At 35.6% G+C, this 5906-nt stretch overlaps 1 non-coding gene across 1 annotated transcript; it reads right to left on the reverse strand.

The window, feature by feature from the left end:
• Positions 1-4710: 4710 nt before the first annotated feature.
• LOC131178122 (small nucleolar RNA R71) lies at positions 4711-4817 on the reverse strand. The gene has a single exon (XR_009147255.1). It is a non-coding gene; the product is annotated as a small nucleolar RNA R71 (small nucleolar RNA).
• Between the last annotated feature and the right edge of the window lie 1089 nt (positions 4818-5906).

Below are 5906 nucleotides of genomic sequence, written 5' to 3' on the forward strand. Positions count from 1 at the left end.
TATGGATAGCCACAATGCAGGTATGATCCCTATTCGAATACTTATAATCCAGGATGGCGAAATCATCCCAATTTAATTTATGGGAATCAACCGGTGCAAAACCAATACCAACAGCAAAGACCACAAGTGAATCAACCACCTCCACCTCCACCTCCACCTCCACCTCCCTCAAATCAAGGTATGTCACTTGATGAAATTGTTAAGGCTTTGGCTAACAATACCCAACAGTTTCAACAGGAGACCAAAAATAGCATTCAAAATATAGAAAGGCAGATTGGTCATTTAGCCTCATTTGTGATCAAGCTGGAAGCTCAAGGTTCTGGAAAGCTTCCATCACAAACAGTTATGAACCCCAGAGAAAATGCAAGTACGATACTGTTGTGGAGTGGGAAAGAAGTTGATAATCAGACTCCACATGAGCCAATGAAAAAGAAGAAGCAAGGAGAAAAAGAGTCTGAAGAGTCTGAAGTTGAGGAAAATACTGAACCTAAACTAATAAGGTTAATAATTCTATTTTTCCTCCATTCCCTTGTAGGTTGGCCAAGACGAAGAAAGAAGAACAAGAGAAAGAAATTTTGGAGACTTTCAAGAAGGTAGAGGTGAATATACCTTGATGCAATCAAACAAGTTCCCAAGTATGCTAAATTCCTTAAGGAACTATGCACTACAAAGCGCAAGTTGAGGAATAATGAGAAGATCAGTGTGGGGGAAAATGTGTCGGCATTAATTCAGCAAAAATTACCCCCTAAGTATAAGGATCCAGGTTCATTTTCTATTCCCTACAGAATAGGTGATTCTAAATCTGAATGTGCAATTGCAGATTTAGGAGCATCTATTAATGTTATGTCAAATTCAGTTTTTCAAACTTTAAATTTGGGTTCTTTAAAAGAAACCAGTGCCATTATTCAATTAGCTGATCGTTCTAATGCTTACCCATTGGGAGTAGTTAAGGATGTGTTGGTACAGGTTGGAGAGTTGATTTTTCCTGTAGATTTTTACATTATGGACATGGAGGATAGTGTTCCCACATCAAAGTCAGCTTTGATTTTTTTTGGAAGACCTTTCCTAAAAACTGCCAAGACAAAAATTGATATGGATGAGGGTATCTTAACTATGGAGTTTGATGGAGAGACTGTCAAATTTAATATCTTTGATTCCATGAAGTATCCTACTGATGATCATTATGTCTTTTCTATTAATGTTGTTGATATATTTGTGCAGGATGTTTTTGAAGATGAGTTAGAAAAAAAATCACATTTGCATGAATTAGAGAAAATTTGCCTTAAGGCTTATGAAAATTCTAGGATCTATAAAGAAAAGACAAAGGCATTCCATGACAAAATAAGGAAGCAGTTTGTGATTGGACAAAAAGTTTCATTGTATAATTCCATATTGAAGCTGATGATTGGTAAGTTGCATTCTCATTAGAATGGACCCTTTATTGTTACTAATGTGTTTCCTTATGGTGCAGTTGAAATTCAAAGTTTAGGAACTAACAAAGTGTTCAAGGTCAATGGTAATGAACTCAAGTCATTTTATGAGGGGTTTCAGGAGCATTCAGTGGATTAAGGAGCTTAGCTATGTCGAGCTAATGACATTAAACAAAGGCGCTACTTGGGAGGCAACCCATGGGTGGCTTGTTAGCCACAATCAGATTTGTTTTCTTTCCCTTATTTTATTTTAGTTTCTAACTTTTTTTTTTAGTTCTTTTGCATTTGGGCTTTACATTGGGGACAATGTAAGTTTTAAGTGTGGGGGAGGAGAAACTTGTTGCTTTAATTTAAAAAAAAATTAAATAAATAAATTTGTTCTCATAAGCTTGATTGATGATTCTATATTAACTCTCGGAGAGAAGTGCTTTGTCCTTGAAATGACTTTTCTATTTTAGATTGAATTTTTGAGATTTTAGGCAAGGTAATAGTAACTTTAACGATGGATTTTCCCTCTTCTCCATACCGTAGAGAAATTTTTTCCTGCATAAATCATTTAGGCTTGATTTAATGGTGAAATGATTAGTTATGTGTGCTTTAAACTAGTATCATGCATATTTCATAACTTTGTTTAATCTATCAGGACACATTATAATATGTAGATACATAAATCGAGGGAAATAAAATGTTGAACTTGAAAATTGCTCCTCTATTTTAGTTAAGCAAACTAACCAGGGGTCTTCATGAACCCCATGTTGATTCTCATGCCAAAAGCTAGCTAGGATATGAGCAAGTTACTTTTCTGAAGGTGATGGTTGAAATAAAAAAAAAAAATAATTGTGACAAGAGAGAAGTGCCAATTTCAAATATATATATATATATAAAAAAGGGCATTTATATCTCCCCTAAGATTTACAAAGAGCTATAATTGTTGTGCCTTGATAAATTAGCCTTGTGTTTTGGTATGTGTATTGACTTAAAATTTTATGGAACTTTAATTGTGTGAGCTTAATTGATTTCAAGCCTTTTGTTTTGTGTTGGGAAATTGTTGATATATTGGTATGGTGTTGATGGAATTTGTTGTGATGGTTATTACCTTACTTGCCTCTTCTTTCAAACTTTTAATCTTTTGTTAGAGAATATTGTGATAGGGTGAAGTTAAGGAACTTCTAAGTGGAGTTGATTGGGAATTTAAGCCATGCTTGAGGACAATAATGGACTAAGTGTGGGAAAATTTGATAAGTGCATAATTTATTAATTTTACTCCCATCACATTTAGTGTTTTTAATGTGTTTTTATGTTTTATCTATTAGGCATATGTTTAAAGAGTTGTTGAAATAATTGTGTTAAATGAAGAAATTTGACTCTTGCTGTATTTTTCAGGGTTTTGGTGAAGTTCCGGAGCAATATAATGTGGAAGGAAGCTTGGAAAGGCCGAAGGATTGAGAAGCATTATTGATACAAAGTACACGGGTAGTGTAAGCACAACCAGAGACCCATGTAACATTCTGCCAGAAGGAATCCAGAGAACCGAGGAAGAAACAAAGTACACGGGCCGTGTAATTTGACCCGTGTAAATCCTGGAGACCCGTGTAACTTTCTATGCCAATGCGAGACAGACCCACTCAGCTCCAGTAAGTTACACGGCCCTGGGCCATGTAGTGATACACGGGCCGTGTATCCGTCGATAGTCAGATTCCTGATTTTGCTCCAGTTGCAATTTTTGACAGAGACTCTAAAAACCTAACCCTATACCATTTATTATAAATAGAAGAGATAGTAGCCGCATAAAGGGGATCCGAAATTCAGAACCTCTCTCGACATCTGAAAGACTTTCATTCTCCATTCACGTTTTAGATTTCTTTTCTTTATTTTTCTGTAAGCCATGAACATGAGTGGCTAACTTTTTAATTCAGTTCAAGGGATTCAAGTTCTTTTGCTTGATTTGTGAGACTAGGTTCCTAATTTAATTTATGTCTTTTTAAATATCTATTGTTTTCTGATTTCATTGTCTTTGATCTATTGAATGATTTGCTAAAAAGGCCTATTAGCTAATTGTTTAATGAGATCAATTACTAGTTCATCTTCATAATCCGTAATTATTATGTAAGATTGAACATGAGTAGCAATTAGGTTTTATTGATTATGATCCTAGTTTTCGATAATAACATAAGGAAACAATAGGGTGAAATTAAATTATTTGTGCTTCATAAATTGTTGTTCAGCTTAACTACTTCCTATTCTTAAAACAGTTATTAATTTGATGAGGATTGTTTAATACAAATTCAGTTAATAATTTAAGTCAACAAGAGTGTTGGGCTCGAATTGATAAGTATAGGGAAGTCAGGGGTTTACCTCACTGTTTGGTGAATCAACGTTAAGTATTCAATAAGAGATAATTGTATTTCTTTTGTCTATGATCAAATTAATGCATTGGAATGAGAATTGCCTTGGACTGAAGTTTGTTTAAATTGATATTTTCAAATTTAGTTCTTGAATTTCTGATTTCTTTGGATTTTGTGTTACAAACCCCCCCCCCCCCCCCAAAATCTTTGTCTCTTCCGTTTACCATTACACAAGTGCACAAAATTTAATAATTCAGTCTCTAGGGTTCGACCTAGATTTACCATTTACTGCAAAAAATATTTCATAATTGTTTGATTTCAGTTAATTTAATTTCTAGTGGATTCGACACCCACCAGCATTTTTCTATTTTTACTTTGATTTCTTTTTATTTATGACAAGAACTTCTCAATCTGGTGAGTTGATCTTTGATCCAGAAGTAGAAAAAACAGCTAAAGATTTGAGAAAATTGGCTAAGCAGGCTAAGCAGATTCCGAGCACATCTAAAGGAGTCCAATCTCCATGGGAATTAAGTTCGGATTAGGATTCAGATTCAAATTTTGAAAATGAAACCATGGCTGCTAGAACTTTAAAAGAGTTGGCTACTCCTGATCTAAACCAACAGCCTTTGTATATTCAATACCCTGCATTAAATGTTGCTTTTGAGTTAAAATCTGGGTTAATCCATTTGTTGCCTAAATTTCATGGTCTTACAGGTGAGGATCCACATAAGCATTTAAAGGAATTTCATGTTGTGTGTTCCAGCATGAAACCTCAAGGAGTTTTAGAGAATCAAATCAAGCTCCGAGCTTTCCCTTTCTCACTGGAAGGTGTAACTAAGGATTGGTTGTATTACCTTCCTTTCGGATCTGTCAACTCATGGAATGAGATGAAGCAGATATTTTTTGAGAAGTATTTTCCTGCTTCCCGTGCTGCCAATATAAGAAAAGAAATTTGTGGCATCCGGCAGTACAATGGAGAGAGCTTGTATTAGTAATGGGAACGATTTAAGAAACTGTATGTAAGCTATCCCCATCATCAAATAAGTGAGCAGCTTTTGATTCAATATTTCTATGAGGGACTTCTACCAATGGACCGTAGTATGATAGATGCTGCTACTGGAGGAGTTTTGGTTGATAAGACACCAGAAGAGGCAAGGAGGTTGATTGCTAACATGGCAGCAAATTCTCAGCAGTTTGGAATGAGAATGGATCACACACCTATGAAGGTTAATGAGGCAAGTACATCTAATCTTGAGAAACAAATTTCTGATTTAACTTCTTTGGTGAGGCAGTTGGCTGTAGGGAACATGCAAACTGTTAAGGTATGTGGAATTTGTTCGAGTTCGGGTCATGCTACTGACATGTGTCCTGCGTTACAAGAGGATGAATCAATGCAACATGCTAATGCAGTAGGAGATTATGGACAGCCACAACGCAGGTATGATCCCTTTTCTAATACTTATAATCCAGGATGGTGAGATAGTCCCAATCTGAGTTATGGGAATCAATCGGTGCAAAACCGATACCATCAACAGAGACCACAAATGAATCAACCACCTCCACCTCCTTCAAATCAAGGTATGTCACTCGATGAAATTGTTAAGGCTTTGGTTAACAATACACAATAGTTTCAATAGGAGACCAGAAATGGCATTCAAAACATAGAGACACAGATTGGTCAGTTAGCCTCATCTGTGAGTAAGCTGGAAGCTCAAGGTTCTGGAAAGCTTCCATCATAAACAGTCATGAACCCCAGAGAAAATGCGAGTGCTATACTATTGCGGAGTGGGAAAGAAGTTGATAACCAGACTCCACATGAGGCACTGAAAAAGAAAAAGCAAGGAGCAAAAGAGCCAAAAGAATCTGAAGTTGAGGTAAATATTGTGTAACACCCTACTCCCCCATAAGATGTAACATGATCCCATAGTACACCTAATGAATTACTGTACTTCGCCTACCGATAACCCATTAGATATACTACAAGGGATTTTAAAATAATTTCGTGAAATTTAAAACATCGATTAAAATCTAGTGTTATAAAATTTTTCAAAATTTCGTCAAAGTGCCAACTGTATTTTGAGAAAACAGTTCTTCAATCCTGCAAAAGAAAATGCTCCCAATATGTTTTCTC

This window comes from Hevea brasiliensis, chromosome 2 (genome assembly GCF_030052815.1).
Source record: "Hevea brasiliensis isolate MT/VB/25A 57/8 chromosome 2, ASM3005281v1, whole genome shotgun sequence".
NCBI classification, from domain to species: Eukaryota; Viridiplantae; Streptophyta; class Magnoliopsida; order Malpighiales; family Euphorbiaceae; genus Hevea; species Hevea brasiliensis.